General features: G+C 45.6%; 1 long non-coding RNA gene and 1 pseudogene across 1 annotated transcript; one reads left to right on the top strand and one right to left on the bottom strand.

Moving 5' to 3' along the window:
- Positions 1-1,413: 1,413 nt before the first annotated feature.
- On the bottom strand, positions 1,414-19,675 carry LOC118971541 (uncharacterized). The gene is made up of 3 exons (XR_012133496.1): positions 19,559-19,675; positions 17,131-18,772; positions 1,414-1,606 (listed from the first exon to the last, which is right to left on the bottom strand). It is a non-coding gene; the product is annotated as an uncharacterized lncRNA (long non-coding RNA).
- Positions 2,863-3,336, top strand: LOC140850560 (coiled-coil domain-containing protein 122 pseudogene; annotated as a pseudogene).
- Positions 19,676-20,450: the final 775 nt, after the last annotated feature.

The following is a 20,450-nucleotide window of genomic DNA, read 5'->3' as shown; positions in this document are numbered from 1 at the left end:
ATGTGCTCTAAGATTAGATTAGGGTGAACCTTGTACAACTCTGTAAATGCATGTCAAATGCTTAGAATAGTACCTGGTACAGGATTAGTGATGCAAGGGTTGTGACAATAATATCATTACAAAGATAATAACATTTTAATAAGTGTTATTCTTACAATTGTTATTATTATAAGTACTCGCATGATTAATAATCCCATGGCCTCCACGCATGATTTCTGTTAGTATGGATCAACAACGTGGGGCCGCAGGCAAAACGCAAGCAATGCCTGTTCTCATAGTTCTGTCAGCACTCAGCCACACCTCTTTGCTGGGTCATCTAGGCCTGGTTAGTGCTGCAATGGCAAACTGAGGGCTTGACAGACCGCAGAGACTGCTAAAGCCTCAAACACTTCCTATCTGGACGTGGGGAGAGTACTGGTCCCAGCTCCGGGACGCCCTGTCCCTCACACGGCCACCCTGGGGCGGCAGAGTACCCCTCCAGGGCTCACCTCAGCTCGCTCTCAGGTTCAAGAGAAGCACCTTCTCCCCTTTGTGTTTACTCCTGGGGAGGAAAGCATGGAAACACCAGTTCTGAAAGCCTTTCCAAAGGAAAGAGGGAAGAGGTTGCTTTAATCAGCAAGAGCCTGAACAGGCCTCAGGGATGCATTCTCGAGTGTCAGCCAAAGGCCCCTTGCCCCTCACGGCATCCTGCCCACAACTGCACACACCCTGCCTGTCCACACAGTGGGTCCTACTCCAGCACAACGAATCCACTGCAGGGCTGGACCAGCCAAAGAATTAATGGCTGATAAACAGGTGTCAGACACAGGTGCTCAGCTAGGTCTTGCAGGTTAACAGTGTTGGTAGCATTTATTCTCCTAACTCTTGTGAACAGTTGGATTTTAAGAAAAACTATGTTGCTTGAGGAAATTCAGTCTGCCCCAGAACACCATTGGTGCTATTGGAGAATAACCCACATTATTCCGGATACTGATCGGCAAGTGAACTCGGTGCTCTGCGGGGCTGCCCACTGCAGGGCCCAGCGTACCGGATGGTGCAGTCATTCCCCAGACTACAGTTAACCCGCCACAGCAGACCCAGAGCAAACGGGCTTCAGGCACCTCACGTCATGCGGTAACCGATGCCTGCAGTGTGCTAAGCTTCCTGGGGATTTTTATACCAAAAAAAGAGAGAAACAGAGAAAGGCAGGAAGACCAGGAGAAACAGAGAGCCAGCCTGCAGACAAAGAACTCACAGGGGCCCAATTTCTTTCCCACGCCCACTGACCCCCCAAACGTGGGCTCCCGCCACGGTCCTCGTGAGCTTTGCCCGCGCTGTACAGAGGTGAGTAGCATTAAACAACTGCACAGAATGCACCAAAAGAAAACAGACGCAGAATTTAAGCCTTTTTTACCTTTTCCAAGGAGTCAAACGATGACTCAAGACCAGCGCATCAAAATCAAAGGTGACAGGGACTTCAGGGCTTCTGGAGATGAAAGGCAGAGCAAGGGGAGAGGACACGGAGGCTGTGATGGCATGGGGAGGGCCTCTGAGCTAGCGTGATGCCAAAGAGCCGTCATCTCCAGCCAGGTAACTTGCCCTCTCACACGGAGCTTTACGGAAAGCACTTTAACAGAAACAAAAATGAGGCATTTTAGCAAATAATGTTGACACCACACTCTGCTGGCAAATATATTCCAGGACGTCAGTTTGCCCCCTCCGTAAAAGCCCCGTCTCACTGGACCTCACATACTTGGGACTGCATTTCAGTGGACTGCCCCGGCATCCAGGATGATTTGCAGGGAGAGCACAGCGGAGTAGTTTTGAACTCAATATATTTACCCTGGTGGCATTTAAAATGTGGCCCCTCTACAACCTCCCCAGGTGCTGGCAGGAAGCACAAAGATTACCCTATAGTTCTTAAATTATTAGAATTTGACGACTGGTTTCTGAATAATCGTTCGGAAATCACCTCTCCCTCACACTCTCCCGCCGTTGTAAAATATTTCTCCCTTTAACTCACGTCTCCCGGAGCACTTCTGCAGCGTGACCACAGAGAGGCAGCCCCCTAATAGTGAGTGTGGCGGTGGATGCCACTTCACTGAGCAATCACGCCTACTTACAGGTAACTGCCCAGGCCTCTCACAAAGGCAGATCCCAGGAGCAGTGGTGCTCTGACCCCAGTAACTGTGCACCGTGTTGCCTCCAGCACTGGCTGCCTTTTTACTTGAAACATCATGATGTTTGGATGTCACTTGAGGGAATACGGTGCCCTCCCCCCTAAGGCACTGTCCTTCCCAGAACACTTCCCCCAGTGTGCCTCATTTCCCAGCCACAGGGAGGGGGCAGAGCAACTGAGATGGAGAATAGAGTTTAGTCCCTGGCACATAACAGGTGCCCAGTAAAAAGCTGCCTGAAAATCATTTATTGAAGAAACTTGCTGACGTGGTTCTTTCAGAGACAAAATGCAGGATATGCGTGCTTCTGATCCACCATCTCGTCATCTCAATCTTTCCTGTACATAAAATATGATCCCCGGAAGAACATGAACCAGAGCTGCCAAAGGGCCCTGTGGCCGGAGCCAGGAGGGAGTAAAGGTAAACCAAAAAGGGGAAAAGAAGCACAGAAGAATGTCAGTCAACAAAGAAAGGAAGAGTCATAGAGTTCCTGAAGAAGAATGAACTTCATGAGCTTGAAAAACAAATAGCATCTGTTTCTGCAGAAACTAAAGAAAAAGAAAGACAAATTTATCAACAAGATGCTGCCATAGAAAATACCAAGCTTCAGTGTGGAAACCTGAAAACTCAAATCAAATCTTTACATACAGAAAATGTAAAGCTTAAATTTGACACAGAAGCAGCTCAAGAAGACTTTGAGGAACACATGCTAAGATATAATGAATATTATGCAAAAATGAAAGTACATAAAGATAGTTTGGGGGAGATAGAAGGCAAATGGTCACTCATGACTGAACTCCATGAAAAATGAGATCTTGTTAAAAAACTAATGACAATGAAAGAGGAGCTTACACAAGATTCCCAAAATCCAGAAGGAAACCAGATGAAACAAGTACAGGAAGACATTACAAAGCTAAAGGCTCAAATTACAACTGTAAAAGAATCCATCATTGAAAAAACTTGTTTTCTTGAGGAAGAAAAAATATGCATGAAAATTAAGAAAAGAAATAGAGGTACAACATAAGAGATATGGTGCAATTCTTAAGCATTTGCACTGTCAGGTGAACAAACTTCAGTCAAACAGAAGACAATGGCAATGGAACATTGAACAACTGGAAAAAACCGCAGCTGAACTAAGAAAACGCATTGGAATGAAAGATTAATATGGCCATAGAGCAATGTAGAGCACAGACTGCCTGCAAAAATTACGGGACATAAGGATTAGCAAATCCTTTGAATTCTTAACAACCAGCATTCACTGTCAGTGGTCTGTCTGAATGAAAGATGCATTTTCTTTTTCTTTTTAAATCAGTCATCTGTTTCAAAGTGCCTTCCAACCCTACAATTGATAGCAGTAGATAGACAATAGTTATGTTTACAGAAGAATCATGGAAGACTCTGAATGTTTTGTGTGTAAGATATACTGTACTCATGAATGCCTGTTTGTAAACACACAGCCTTCAGTATCATATCAAGTAAAAATTTAGAAGAAGAAAAACACTTGAATTTACAATGATTTTAAAATTGTTAAGATATTTTAAGTGATTATTTCAAACTTTGTTACAATGTACTTTTTTACCACTGTCTTCATAATAGCCATAAATATTGGCATTTACAATAAAAATAAATATGATTCCTACTGCCTTGGGGTCTATACAAGTACCACATGTTCCTGAAAATAGCTGCAGATGCCTGAATGGCAGTTTCCACCTAAACAGAAACTTCATTATTAAAACCCAGGTCCAGAGTGTGATGCCCATAAAAATGAATCTTCGCAAATACAATTCCAGTCAGTTCCTATGGCTGGACTCCTGTAGCGTTCACAAGCCTAGGGCGCCAGACACAACACACACACACACATACACACACATTAAGTGCAAGAAACAAAAAAATCCAAAATAATCTTTTATGCATCTGTAACTGTTACTCATGTATTGGACCTTGTCAAATCATATTAAGCCTTCCACTTTATCCATGCCTGAATATCATCTACATTAATCTTTGGCCTTATTGGAAAAGATTGTGGGGACAATTTGCAAATCTGTAAATAAGCAAATAAGGCTGTATATATATATCACTAAGTGTTTCTCATTTATTTCGTACTGTTATACTAAGACTGTTTCTATTAAGTGCACCCAAGTTAGCCAAAGCTAACGCATTAACTTTTCTGAAAAGCTCTGTTTTCCTAAATGTTTTATTCTGATGTGTGCGGCCCTGGAACAGGTTAAAAGAGTTTTTAAAAACAACTGGCTAGGGGGGATCACGGGAAGATGGTGGCATGAGTAGTTCAGAGGAAATCTCCTCCCCAAAATATATATATATTTATGAAAATACAATAAATACAACTATTCCTAAAAGAGATACCAGTGGATGCAGTACAACAGCCAGGATACATCTACATCTGTGAGAACTCAGCATCACACAAAGGGGGTAAGATACAAGCCGCGGCCAGGCGGGACCTGAACGCTCCCCCAGCTCAAAAACCCAGCAGGAAGAAAGGAGTCAGAGCGGGGAGGGAGTAAAAGCCCAGGACTGCTAAACAACCATCTCTAGAAATCTGCACCCGGAACGCAGACACAAGGTGCACGGGGTGCTGAATATTAGAGAAACGGAAAAGCAAAACCTGTAGGCAGGTCCCTGCAACTGGTGCCCCTGAGAAAAAAGCGAGTGCTCTCTGCAAGTCTTAAAGAAACAGGGATCCCACAGCTGGATGAAGTTGTAGCGGCACACATAGCCAGCAGCTGGGAATCTTGGGGAAACTTAGGCACCCTAAACCCCGGGGAGGCAGTGCATCTCTGAAGCCCCTCACGGCACTAAGCGGCCTGCCAGTCATTTCTCCAACTGGCACAGACCCCGACACACTGGCCCAGTAGCGGGAGAGTGGCAGCATGCGCTGGGGATGGAGGCACCGGAAGGGATCGGGAGCAGATCCATGCACCAACGGTGGCAGACGGGACCAGGAGAGGTTTGTGTGAGCCTGCAGCGGTGCGACCTAACAGCCCAGGCACGGCTCGCGTGCACTGGCGACAGGGGAGCCAGAGGAGCCTGGTTGAGGCCCGTGTGCACCTGCAGCAGAGCCAGAGGGAGCAGGCGCTCCCAGCAGCTGACCGGAATCCCAGCCCAAGGCACAGCTGCCCAGGCCAGATCCAAAGGCTGCTGCTGGCACAGAGCTGCCTCAGCAGGATCACCACTAGCATGGAGGAGCACACCTGGCGTGCCTGCCATCTCCGCAGGGCTCCATGCTGCTCTGACGGACACCCTGCCCACAGCAGCTTAGGGGACTAACCCAGTGGCTGCTCCAGGAGTGCAGGTAACCATCACAGGCAGCAGAGAAGGGCAAGGCATCCAGCAAGCAGGAAAGGACTTTCTTCTCCCAGCTGACACACCTGCAACCTGCCTACAGCCACTATCACCATGAAAAGGCAAAAAAATTTGGTCCAGACCAAGATACTTCAAACAACACCTGAAAAAGGATCTGCAGAGGCAGACCTAACCAGTCTCCCTGAAAAAGAATTCAAAATAAAAATCATAAACATGTTGACAGAGCTGCAAAGAAATATGCAAGAGCTAAGGGATGAAGTCCAGAGTGAGATTACAGACATTTGGAGGGAGATTAAAGACATCTGGAGGGAGATTAAAGAAGTGAAACAAACTCTGGGAGGATTTATAAGCAGAATGGATAAGATGCAAGAGGCCATTGATGGAACAGAAACCAGAGAACAGGAATGCATAGAGGCTGATGCAGAGAGAGATAAAAGGATCTCCAGGAATGAAGCAATATTAAGAGAACTGTGTGACTAATCCAAAAGGAACAATATCTGCATTATAGGGGTACCAGAGGAAGAAGAGAGAGAAAAAGGGATAGAAAGTGTCTTTGAAGAAATAATTGCTGAGAACTTCCCCAAACTGGGGGAGGAAATAGTTGCTCAGACTATGGAGGCACACAGAACTCCCGAGAGACGGGATCCAAAGAGGTCAATACCAAGACACATAATAATTAAAATGGCAAAGATCAAGGACAAGGACAGAGTATTAAAGGCAGCCAGAGAGAGAAAAAAGTTCATCTACAAAGGAAAACCCAGCAGGCTATCATCAGACTTCTCAACAGAAACCTTACAGGCCAGAAAAGAATGGCATGATATATTTAATGCAATGAAACAGAAGGGCCTTGAACCAAGGATACTGTATCCAGCACAATTATCATTTAAATATGAAGGAGGGATTTAACAATTTCCAGACAAGCAAAAGTTGAGGGAATTTGCCTCCCACAAATCATCTCTACAGGGTATCTTAGAAGGACTGCTCTAGATGGGAGCGCTCCTAAAAAGAGCACAGAACAAAACACCCAACATATGAAGAATGGAGGAGGAGGAAAAAGAAGGGAAAGAAATAATCATCAGACTGTGTTTATAACAGCTCAATAAGTGAGTGAGGTCAGACAGTAAGGTAGTAAATAAGCTAACCTTGAACCTCTGGTAACCACAAATCTAAAGCCTGCAATGGCAATAAGTACATACATACCTTTCAATAATCACCCTAAATGTAAATGGACTGAATGCACCAATCAAAAGACACAGAGTAATAGAATGGATACAAAAGCAAGGCCCATCTATATGCTGCTTACAAGAGACTCACCTCAAACCCAAAGACATGCACAGATTAAAAGTCAAGGGATGGAGAAAGATATTTCATGCAAACAATAGAGAAAAAAAGCAGGTGTTGCAATACTAGTATCAGACAAAATAAACTTCAAAATAAAGAAAGTAACAAGAGATAAAGAAGGACATTAAATAATGAAAAAGGGCTCAGTCCAACAAGAGGATATAACCATTATTAACATATATGCACCCAATACAGGAGCACCAATATATGTGAAACAAATACTAACAGAATTAAAGGAGAAAAAGAATGCAATGCATTCATTCTGGGAGATTTTAACATACCATTCACTCCAAAGGACAGATCCACCAGACAGAAAATAAGTAAGGACACAGAGGCACTGAACAACACACTAGAACAGATGGACCTAATAGACATCTATAGAACTCCACATCCAAAAGCAACAGGATACACATTCTTCTCAAGTGCACATGGAACATTCTCCAGAATAGACACATACTAGGCCACAAAAAGAACCTCAGTAAATTCCAAAAGACTGAAATCCTACCAACCAACTTTTCAGACCACAAAGGTATAAAACTAGAAATAAATTCTACAAAGAAAGAAAAAAGGCCCACAAACACATGGAGGCTTAACAACATGCTCCTAAATAATCAATGGATCAATGACCAAATTAAAATGGAGATGGAGCAATATGTGGAAACAAATGACAACAACACAAAGCCCCAACTTCTGTGGGAAGCAGCAAAAGCAGTCTTAGGAGGAAAGTATATAGCAATCCAGGAATATTTAATGAATAGTCTAACGTCACAATTATTGAAATTGAAAAAAGAAGAACAAATGAGGCCTAAGGTCAGCAAACGGAGGGACGTAATAAAGATCAGAGAAGAAATAAATAAAATCAAGAAGAATAAAACAATATAAAAGATCAATGAAACCAAGAGCTGGATCTTCGAGAGAATAAACAAAATAGATAAGCCTCTAGCCAGACTTATTAAGAGAAAAAGAGTCAACGCACATCAACAGAATCAGAAACGAGAAAGGAAAAATCACAATGGACCCCAAGAAATACAATGAATTATTAGAGAATACTATGAAAACCTATATGCTGAGAAGCTGGAAAACCTAGGAGAAACAGACAACTTCCTAGAAAAATACAACCTTCCAAGACTGACCCAGAAAGAAACAGAAAATCTAAACAGGCCAATTACCAGCAACGAAATTGAAGCAGTAATCAAAAAACTACCCAAGAACAAATCCCCGGGCCAGATGAATTTACCTCGGAATTTTACCAGACATACAGAGAAGACATAATACCCATTCTCCTTAAAGTTTTCCAAAAAATAGAAGCGGAGGGAATACTCCCAAACTCATTCTATGAAGCCAACATCACCCTAGTACCAAAGCCAGGCAAAGACCCCACCAAAAAAGAAAACTACATACCAATATCCCTGATGAACGTAGATGCAAAAATACTCAACAAAATATTAGCAAACTGAATTCAAAAATACATCAAGAGGATCATACACCATGACCAAGTGGGATTCATCCCAGGGATGCAAGGATGGTACAACATTCGAAAATCCATCAATGTCATCCACCACATCAACAAAAAGAAAGACAAAAACCACATGATCATCTCCATAGACGCTGAAAAAGCATTCAACAGAATTCAACATCCATTCATGATAAAAACCCTCAACAAAATGGGCATTGAGGGCAAGTACCTCAACATAATAAAGGCCATGTAGGATAAACCCACAGCTAACATCATACTGAACAGCGAGAGGCTGAAAGCTTTTCCTCTGAGATCAGGAACAAGACAGGGATGCCCATTCTCCCCACTGTTATTCCAAGTGGTACTGGAGGTCCTAGCCACGGCAATCAGACAAAACAAAGAAATACAAGGAATCCAGATTGGTAAAGAAGAAGTCAAACTGTCACTATTTGCAGATGACATGATATTGTACATAAAAAACCCTAAAGACTGCACTACAAAACAACTAGAACTAATATCGGAATTCAGCAAAGTTGCAGGATACAAAATTAACACACAGAAATCTGTAGATTTCCTATACACTAACAATGAACTAATAGAAAGAGAAATCAGGAAAACAATTCCATTCACAATAGCATCAAAAAGAATAAAATACCTAGGAATAAACCTAACCAAGGAAGTGAAAGACCTATACCCTGAAAACTACAAGACACTCTTAAGAGAAATTAAAGAGGACACTAACAAATGGAAACTCATCCCATGCTCCTGGCTAGGAAGAATTAATATCGTCAAAATGGCCATCCTGCCCAAAGCAATATACAGATTTGATGCAATCCCTATCAAATTACCAACAGCATTCTTCAATGAACTGGAACAAACAGTTCAAAAATTCATATGGAACCACCAAAGACCCCGAATAGCCAAACCAATCCTGAGAAGTAAGAGTAAAGTAGGGGGGATCTCACTCCCCAACTTTAAGCTCTACTACAAAGCCATAGTAATCAAGACAATTTGGTACTGGCACAAGATCAGAGCCACAAACCAGTGGAACAGAATAGAGAGTTCAGACATTAACCCAAACATATATGGCCAATTAATATACGATAAAGGAGCCATGGACATACAATGGGGAAAGGACAGTCTCTTCAACAGATGGCGCTGGCAAAACTGGACAGCTACATGTAAGAGAATGAAACTGGATCACTGTCTAACCCCATACACAAAAGTAAACCCCAAATGGATCAAAGACCTGAACGTAAGTCATGAAACCATAAAACTCTTAGAAAAAAACATAGGCAAAAATCTCATGGACATAAACATAAGTGACTTCTTCATGAACATATTTCCCTGGCAAGGGAAACAAAGGCAAAAATGAGCAAGTGGGACTATGTCAAGCTAAAAAGCTTCTGTACAGCAAAGGACACCATCAATAGAACAAAAAGATATCCTACAGTATGGGAGAACATATTCATAAATGACGTATCTGATAAAGGATTGACATCCAAAATATATAAAGAGCTCACACACCTCAACAAACAAAAAGCAAATAATCCAATTAAAAAATGGGCAGAGGAGCTGAATAGACAGTTCTCTAAAGAAGAAATCCAGATGGCCAACAGGCACATGAAAAGATGCTCCACATCGCTAATCATCAGAGAAATGCAAAGTAAAACCACAATGAGATATCACCTCACACCAGTAAGGATCGCCAGCATCAAAAAGACAAACAACAACAAATGTTGGTGAGGTTGTGGAGAAAGGGGAACCCTCCTACACTGCTGGTGGGAAAGTAAATTAGTTCAACCATTGTGAAAAGCAGTATGGAGGTTCCTCAGAATGCTCAAAATAGAAATACCATTTGACCCAGGAATTCCACTTCTAGGAATTTACCCTAAGAATGCAGCACTCCAGTTTGAAAAAGACAGATGCACCCCTATGTTTTTCACTGCACTATTTACAATAGCCAAGATATGGAAACAACCTAAATGTCCATCAGTAGATGAATGGATAAAGAAGATGTAGTACATATACACAATGGAATAATACTCAGCCATAAGAAAAAAACAGATCCTACCATTTGCAACAACATGGATGGAGCTAGAGGGTATTATACTCAGTGAAATAAGCCAGGCGAAGGAAGACGAGTACCAAATGATTTGACTCATATGTGGAGTATAAGAACAAAGGAAAACTGAAGGAACAAAACAGCAGCAGAATCACAGAACTCAAGAATGGACTAATAGTTACCAAAGGGAAAGGGACTGGGGAGGGTGGGTGGAAAGGGAGAGATAAGGGTGGGGAAAAAGAAAGAGGGCATTACAATTAGCATGTATAGTGCGTGGGGTGTACAGGGAGGGCTGTGCAACACAGAGAAGACAAGTAGTGATTTTACAGCATCTTACTACGTAGATGGACAGTGACTGTGAAGGGGTATGTGGGGGGGACTTGGTGAAGGGGGGAGCCTAGTAAACATAATGTTCTTCATGTAATTGTAGATTAATGATACCAAAATAAAAAAATAAAATAAAATAAAATAAAATAAAACAACTAGCTAGTTTTGAATGCAGACACCTTCACAAAAAGAGAGCATCTCATGGCCCAAATAAAGCTGTCTTTTGAGTAAACCTTGCACACAGCACTTACATCAGCCATAAACCTCACTCTGCGAGGAGGGAACCCCTCTATCATCAATCCTGTCACTCCCCTCTCTTTCTCTCTGTCCCCTTCTGCCCTCAGGCCATTTCTTCCTGCTTTTACCTGTCAGTGGGCATCACGGCAGAATAACAGAGGTCAGACAGTCATTGTCCCATAACCATGGAACACTCTTCCCTAACCATGGATCATCTGAATATTTGAAAATAACAGAAGTCAGGCTCATCTTTCACTTTTGCAAATTTCCATAATGCCATTCATATCAGTGGGCCATAAGTTAATATAATCACTAGATAAAAATCCTAAAATCTTCAAGGTATTTTCAAAAGCAAAATATTTTTATTATTGCATAGTGGACATATCCCTGGTCCGCTCCACCTCCCGAAAAAGTGGTGAGCCTCCTGTTACATAAAGTTACAAATTCTATTATGAATCAATTACTCATTTTCATGGGAGGGAAGAGAAAGATGGCAACATTCACTGTCCAGATTCAGAAACTGGAAGAAATGCAAACTACCAAATGGTCTTCAGCTAAAACAAAGACCCAACATTTCAAATTTAGCAAAGATCCTAAGCCAAGCTAACTCATAACAATGAATTAATCGCACAGCTGGTTGTCATGGTGACTTCATTTTGGTTTTACAGAATCTAGGTGTCAGATGACGCCTAAGAGATATGACTGCAGAATATTGTGGAAATAATGAAAAATGGGCATGCTTCGGATCCCCGGCATCGCTGACCTTCTTAAGTTTAAACTACCTTTTAAATCTACCTGAAAAAACTCCCGACAGTACTCAGGCCTCTTGATTTATGGTAACAATTTGATCTTGTTCCTCTTCTCTTCACAAAGCTAACCTACATTGAATATGCTGAACGATTTAACCGCCTCAACAGATCTCTGATCAAAGCAACTGTGAAATAATTTCCCCCACTTTGTACAGCAAAATCCTGCAAGTAAGTCAACAGTATGGAGAAGAGAGAATGCAATTCAAAAGGCGTGGAGACAGGGCTGAGAGAGGAAGACAGATTTGCTAATATTACCATACGGAATTGTTTCTTTTGTTTTATTAAATCTCAGCTGGGAGGCAGCAACAACTGTAACAATGTTCTCCCAGTATGGCTGGTGGGTTCAAAATGCTTTAGGGAATGAAATTACTTTCTAATCACAAAATCTACTAGACTGGAATAGCCTAAAAGAGGCCACAGAATGCTAGCAGCTTTGCGCCCCTCGGAAGTTAACACAAGGAGGAAGAGAAGGTGGTGGCACTACCACGCCAGAGGCCATCCCTGGAAGTAAAGCCTGTGAGAGGCCCTGTCGTGAGAGAAGGAACCCAGGAGTCCTTTCTCCTGGCCTCCTCCATGCACATCTAAAGCCCACAGGTCGGCCTGCAGGGGTAAGGAGATTGCCAAGTCAGCAGGTGCCATTTGCTGCGGTCAGGATAAGTCTGAAGTTGTAGTAGGAATGAAAAAGCAGTGTCCTCCCTGAAGACCTTTCTAAGCTCGGACTCTTTCAGAAGGAAAGTGCTGATCATGGATGATTCCAATGCAAAGGCAAGACGTTACCCTGAGGGCAGACAGCCGAAGCCTGGGTGGCCCAATGGGTGGGGAACCTACATTCTCTAGCCTGCTCAACCCCGCTGGCCCCGGGCTGGGAGCCTATTATGGGAGGAAAGAAAGAGCCTCAGTCACTGCCCAGGGTATAGAGTCGGCCCTAGAGCCGTTGGGTTCCACTTCAGCCCCACAGGAACTGGAAAGCCCTGGAGGGTTCATCCACCAGAGGCCAGACCCACCCAATTCCGCAGGTCCAGGCTGGGGCCTGGAATGTGCATTTCCAAAAGCTCCCCACTTTCCCATCTTTGCAGAAGTGCCTGGCGTTTCACTAAATAAACTGTGTGTAGATTGGAGATCCGGGCTGCAAGTGCACCCTCAGACGCTACCTCTTGACCCCACGCACTGGGGTGCTGTTGAAGCACACATCCTTTAATACCTGTGCCACTTCTGGACACTTTAGACTCAGATGGGAGACAGACTGCCCAGGTTAGAATCCCAGCTCCACGGTTACCGTGTGGTCTAGCAGAAGCCTCCTGAGTTCTGGAGACTCAGTGAATGGAAGGTAGCTGCATAGGGTCATCACAGGGGGCTGAGAATGAAGTGCGGCGATGAGCACCCGGACTGGCCGGCGGGCAGAGCACCCAGAAAATACGGTGGCTCTCATTTCTTATTGTTACCAGCCTATCATATGACTCACATAACACGACTGACTCTATAAATCTGCGTCAGCCAACTGTAATCCTTAAATCACTTGAACAAAGCCACTGCTGGTTTCCATGACTCTATTTCAGCCAGATACATAGGTTAGCACCTCCCTGGCCCAGAGGATCAAAACAGAAATAGAAAGTGTATTGTGCTTGTATGATTAAGAACACTATTAAGAAATTGGGGGTGGAGGGAAAATATGGAAAGAAGTAAAAGAATAGCTTAAGGAGTAAATGTTACGGCCACAGGAAATATGTGGTTATGTATCCAGGTAAATGCTATGCCAGATTTTCATCTGATGCAGCGAGGATTGCCTGGGAAGAAAAGGGATTGTATAGCCATTTGATATTTTTTAAAGGGAGGGAGACCCAGACAGAGGGAAACATGGAGTGGGGAGAAGGGAGAGGGAGGGGGTAAGGTAAAGAAAAAGGAAATAGAAAGAAAGAAGGCTAAGCAAAGGGAAGAGAAATGTGTCCGAGCTTCAGCTGGTCTTCATTTAGCTGGACACAGGCGGAGGTGGCCTGCAGCTGGGCTGTTCTGTCTGATGCACCCGTGCGATGCTCTCCCCCCTGTCTGAACAGCAGTCTGAAACCCAAGCATGGCCTGGGGACAGAAGGCTCAGCAGTCACCGCGCCCTGGAAGCTGCTGCCCTTCACAGGAGCGCAGGGCATCTTTGGTTACCTGAGCACTGCAACCTGGTCTCCAGACAACAGACATCCCCTCCATCTAGAGCAGCGAATGCGACTGCTCCCAGGCCTGCTGCTCCTTTTCCTGATTGCTAAGGAGGTGGGTTTAAAGAACCTCTCTCTTCCATAATCAGTATGCTCCTCCTGACCCATTAATTCCGTGAAGCTGCAGTCTAGTTTGTGGGCCTCAAAATCATTTCTGATTGCACACAAGCATTAGAGTGAACAGCATAGTGGGAAAACAAACAAAAACCCAAGTATAGGAGAGGTTACCACAGGTTAGGGACTGTGATAAACAGAAACACGCAAACAAAAGTGCACTTGCACACACGTATGCAAACCGCACACGTGCTCTATGCAGTGCTACACACACCTACATGCATGCATACACACACAAACACGTGAGCACACATGCACGCATGTGCACACGGCCACGTCCGCACATGCATGCACACTGTTAAATTAATGAAGCAAGGAGGCCATTAGACGGAGGGGGCTCTAATGCCCTGATGGCCCCCAGTAGCAAACCAAAACCTAAGCCCGTCAGTGCCTCAAGGTCACCCAAGCAAAACCTAAGGGTAACCACTCACAGCCAACTTGGCAGGAGACAGGCCATCAGTAACTTCCCTGCTTGGCTTCCGCCTCTCTATAGTCTCCCCAGGTCCACCCGGGCGGGGCTCCTAACTATCTGAGCTTGAGTGCTGCCTGATTGGAATCCCTTTTTGCTCCAATAAACTCTTAAAATTGTTAAATGCCTCAGTTAATCTTTAAGCCGTACACATGCAGACACACACACACCCATATAAACAGATGCACGTGCATATCCACCCACATGCATTAGTGTGGTGAGCTCCAATTCTCACCAACTAAAAAACTGAATGAGCTGTAGATGTTACGGGCTTCTTTCAAGGTTTGAAACCGTGAGCGGGGAGCAACAACACCCTGCAGACTAAGGCTTTGAACTTGGGCCTCCACTACTCTCCAGTCGCGGACAGGAGTCCTGCAACGAGCCTCAGGGGACAGCGGGCATCACACAGTCTCTCGTCCCAGGGGCAGCCTGGCCATCCCAAGCCCCTGTGAAGCACAAGGAAGCTTCCCTTAGCAGGCGACCAAGTCAAAGTAAGGTGGTGGCCCCTGCATCTCCCATGCCAACCTTCCGCTAACAGGCTGACCATGATTCAACATGTAACCCCAGTCCTCATCTATTCGGAGACTTACTACTGGACAAAAGGGAGGACACTACTGTTCCCAGTGAACCAAAGCTTGAACGGTAAAACAAAATGAGACAGCCCAGAGAGCAATAAGCAGGGGCCTGGCACCCGCTCCACCTGTCTGCCCTTTACACCAGGAACTAGGTCCTTCCGGGAGGTAGCAGGTGCCCAGGTAGGGTCCAGGGGTGAGAGAGAGGGGTAAGGACCAGTAGGGTGCAGCCTCCTGCCCTACTCCCTGTCTGCAGACAAGAGTCAGCCCCACTGACACAGACAAAGAGTTCATTCAATGCTTTCTGGATATGCAAAGGGACCAAAACCCTCACAAGCAAATTGCCTTTCTCCTCTCTTTATGTCTTTACTCTTATGTAAATGTGTTCCCAAAAAAATACCACTGTGTTTTCTGTAAAGTGACACCACGAACCTACCAACAGTCTTCCAACTGTCTGGGTGCTTGACAAACATCTTTAAATCCTATCAAAACGTGGCCTGGATGTGCGACGTCTAAACAGGAGATGAGGAGCAAGGCAAGGTCCCCTGGGAGACAGCTAAGCAGTGGCTTCCGAAGAGCTTCTGCTCCTCATCTCTGTGCAACAATTTTAAGTTATCAGAACAAATCGGCGCATAAATGAAACCTAATTTCCAGAATGAAAAGTTTAAAATGGAAAGATATTCTTTTTGTTTACTGGTATGGTTTTAACCCAAACTGAGTTCCATCCATCAAGTCCTGATGTCTAACACCATCATTCTACAAAGAGTTTTCAGTCAATTTTAATGCTCTTTTTTGTTCCACATCTTCAAAGGTTAGTATGATGAATGTTAGAGTGTTCAATAGGGGTTAACATTAAATTGCTAAGCTGTCATCAATAGAAAGAAAAGGAAAGCCAAGTATGGAAGCACTGCATTCTAAATCGTGACGGGCATGTGCTGTGTGTATGTGGGTGGGGGGGTGGGGGGTGTAAGAGTGAGAGAGAAAGAGAAACAAATCCTTCTGGGTGACACACTGTTTTTATACTATTTCATTTCAGAATGACAGGAAAGATTATATTTCAATTTAGTCTTGTCTGCCTGAGGAACAATTCATCATATGTTAACAACAATCAATTGCAATGAAAAGATATTTGTGCTAACTGCATAGATAAAAATTTAGAGTAATATTGGTGTATCAAAAGGCTCCACTTTTGTTTTAATCATATGAAGTGGATGTGCCAGCTAACTCCCTGTGATTGGATTAGGTTAAATATTACCTGAGGTTCACTGGGCTCAGTTTCTATTTGCATTGCAACATGTGCTATTTGTACCTTAAAAACCATGCCCATATTTAATAATCCAATTATTCAATGCACTATAACCATATCTTGCAATCACGACAAAAATAGAAGGGAGGAGGCACCAGTCACGGCCCCACTGAGCTAGGCTGATGCTCACTCACTCAACCCCTCGCCCATATAAATTACCTGCAAAACCTCCATTGCTTGGAGATGAAAATTCAGTTTCTCACCTAACACCTGTATGTCTCCATTTGGCTCCTGGACAGGGCTCTAATATTCTCTTTGCAAGTGTAAAGGAAAGAAGTCTTTGAAAGTCCACAGCAGGATGACTGAGACATAATACTCAATTATACAGCAGCCTCCGGTACCGATTCTGAGTCTCACATAAACTTAGCGGCCAAGCGTTGGCCCCTTGACCTCCTGAGAGCTGCCATTCTCACTTTTTAAAATTCAACTGCATTTCTTATACCCACTACATATTTACATCTTATTTACCTTTCTTCTTTGAATTCCCATGCCATTTCTGATTTTTCCAAATTTCCAAGTATAAGGACTTAGTAAGTACTGAAAAGTATTTATGCCACAAACGGGAAATATTATTACGGGCACTGTGGTGGCACAAACATTGCCACAGCCCAGCACGAGGGCAGGGCTGGACCCTGGTATTATGTATTAGTTATCTACTGCTGTGGAACAAATTGCATGAAAACTTTAATAGTGTAAAATAACTATGACCAGTACTTCCCAGAGTCTGTATGTGTCAGCAATGTGGGAAGAGCTTACCTGGGTGGTTTTGGTTCAAGGTCTCCCATGAGGTTGCAGTCGAGAGGTCAGTTCAGTGAGAGGTGCCATCATGTGAAGGCTTGTCTGGGGCGGGAGGACCGAATGCCACACTGGGTGTGGACAGAGCTGGCAATCCGATGCACGCTGTTGTCAGGAGCGCTCAGTTGTTCAGTACAAAGACCCCTCCACGGGGCTGCTTAACTGTTTCCACGATGTCACAACCATTTTCCCCAGAGCAGGAACTGAAGAGAAACCGAAGGGCAAGTGACAATGCCTTTTATGCCCTATGGTCCAAAGTCACACCTCACCATTTCCATAATATCCTACTAGTTATACTATTGTCCTGTCAGCCTCATCAAGCTGGAGGGAACTGGGCAGGACAGTAAATCAGGAAGGACACCATCTTGGAGGCTGGCGGCCCCGTCATTTCCCAGAAAACGAGAGAACTGTCCAAACCCATGGACATGCTGGAACTTCAGCGGAAAAAGATGGGTCGGGGCCGAGTCTAGGACTTGGAGACTGGTTCACCTTACAGGAGGATGGCCACCGGCCCCAACAGCAGCGCCCTAAGGGGCACGGCAAACGCCGGGTCCTGCGGACGTGAGGAGGCCGCGCAAGAGGGAGGGCGACCCAGTACCGGGAGTGGCGGGAGGAGCCAGGTTCCCAGCAAGACAGCGGCCTGGAGTCAAGCAGACGGCGGGGCTGTCGGTCCCGGGGATCCACTCGGCTCGGGGCAGGATTCCGGCAGTGGCCGGGGAGAGAGCGTGCACCCCTCAGACAGGAGCGGGCTGGGGGCGCGCAGGCCTCCGGAGGCCGGAACTGGAACCACGACGCAGAGCGGCGCCGTCACGCAGACGCCCCCTGGCGGCCAGTCCTGCCGGCGCCCGCGGTCCGCGAGGCGGAAGGGCCGCTGTGAGTAGTGCGGCGCCACTCGGGGGTCCCCACCCCTCGCCCCGCACCTCCTCCGCCGGCCTGCGCGCCTCCTCCGGGCGCCCTCCGCCCGCGGCCCCGGGTGGCTGCGGCCTCTCCGCAGCCTCCGGGGTCCGACCCTCCCGCGCTGCCACAGTGTACCTGAGCCGAAAGCTCTGGAAGGATGGGCACGCGGGAGCCTGCGGGGCCGCACGCTGGCTGGAGGGGCCGCAAGTGCACCGGGCGGGCCGGGAGCCTGCTGTACCGTTCAGATGCCTGAGGTCCGGCGCGGATACCCCGGGTCCAGGGCCGGAGGTTCTAATTACTGAGGTCTGCACGCCTAAAGTGCTGTACAGGTCCCTGAGGTCCAAATGCCCGAGGCTCGGGTGCCCGAGGTCCAGATATCCGAGGTCTAGATGCCCAGGATCCAGATGCCTGACTTACGGATGTCTGACATACCCTATAGATAGATGCCTGAGGCTCATGTGGTGAAGCTCCAGGTGCCCGAGCTCCAGATGCCAGGAGTTGAGGCAGAGGTTGTGAGGCAAGGTCTTAATAACATCTTCATGTCCATGTGGAGGCCTGCATCTGAAGCTAATAGAGACTTATTTCTTGTGTAACATGCCTCTGGGGCTGGGCAGTGGCTAGCAAGGACAGAATGACACGTTTCTGGAATTCTCTGGGACTTGCACTCAGTTTTGCCAGATGGTCACTGTCACTCCAGGCATGGCATCTGTGTTAGAGGCAGAAGTAGAGGAGAGGGGTCAGCATCTACAATGTCTATAGCTTTCGTCAAGAAAGCAGCAACTTACCTTGGGAGCTCCTAGAGCATTTCCATGTATGTCTGATTGCCCAAAGAGAGATTATGAGACCAACTTTAGCCACCTGAAAGGCTGGGCAAGCACAAACTGACCAGGGAGAAAGAGGGCAAGAGAGACAGCAGGACTCGCCAGACTCCAGGGTCTTCCACAAACCATATTGGTCTCTTGTACAACATGGCTTACCCAGAATTACATAGTAATTCAACTTTGCCCAGAGCTTATTTCCAGAACAATAGTTCTTCAACTTTCTTCATGAAAAATGAAGATTTTCTGGGGGAAAAAAAGATTACTGTCCCCCCCACCCAACCCCCCCACTGCCATTTGACATGCACAAAACAAAATCTTAAATTACAGGATCTGAGAAAACTTTGGACCCCATATGGCAGATACTGAGCATCCAAGGTTCCATTTCCACCTGCATGCTCAGGACGAGAAGGGTTGACTTGGTTCAACACCATAAAGGGCTCTGTTAGAACATTCCTCTTCCTCACCCCATTGACGCAGCGTGCAGCCATGGCACATCCTTCTGGCTGATGAGACCTAAGCAGGAGACTCCTGGAGTATCTGGGGAAGCTGGTTTTCCAGATGGAGGCACCTCTCCTCCCTTCCTTGCCTCCATCCTTCCACTCCACCCTCCCTTCCTCCAAATGCCCTTCCTTCCCTCCCTCCTTTCTTCTCTGAGCCTAGAATATACATACTTGGGGGAGCCATCATGCAAATACAAGGCAACCAGCGTGCGCATTAGGGGTACCAGCCACAGGCACAAGAGGGGAAGGGGAGGGCCCGGGTGCGGGTGGGAATGTGGAGGCGCTGCAGCAGCCCTGGCCTGGCTCTGGAGCTTCTGTGACTCAAGAAGAGGATGATTCCTGCCTGGTTAAACTGTGAACCAACTTAACCCCATGCAGCCAAACCCCACCATAACTGACGCAATTACCCAGTACTGCCCAAACTCTTTTTCCCTGGGGAATCATTAACCACATCCCACAGAACTGGTGTTGTATTCAGGATATTTTAGAAAAGACTGACCTGGTGTCACTAGAAGGGATTTAAGCAGTGGGGTGGGGCAGGCCACCTCTCTACCACCACATTATAAGGACCCACACGCTGCTCCTTGGGTGGGAAAGGACAGGGGTCAGGGGAGGGGGGTGCCAGTGAAAGGGAAGCTTCAGTGGAATGTTACCATAATTGAAATTAACTTGAAGAATGAAAGTCAGAAATCCTGGAAGCATGATGTCAAAAGTGTATTAGTCAACTTTATCTTCAGAACACAAATATTTTAAATATCATGTCCTCCCATGAAATTTATGATCTAGTTTTCACGACTGATTTGCATTACTTGGACAGGAGGTATAATTTAAAACATCTTCCACAAATGAAATACACCTCCCAGCTGGTTGGTATGCTGGCCTTCTTCCACCTACAGTAATTCAAAAAAAGCTCCAGCTCTTTAAGATGATTATTTTACAAATTCCAATGGTGTGTAAGTCTGGGAGGCAGTGTGCAGGTGGGGCTTAAGGGCTGACCGGGTCCTGTGCCATCGAGAAAGGTAGCCACTGGCCACAGGCAGCCATGGAGCACTTAAACCATGGC

The sequence above is a fragment of the Manis javanica genome, chromosome 7, assembly GCF_040802235.1.
Source record: "Manis javanica isolate MJ-LG chromosome 7, MJ_LKY, whole genome shotgun sequence".
Lineage (NCBI taxonomy): Eukaryota > Metazoa > Chordata > Mammalia > Pholidota > Manidae > Manis > Manis javanica.
Note: the sequence above shows the minus strand (reverse complement) of the source record. Positions and strands in the feature narration are given on the sequence as shown.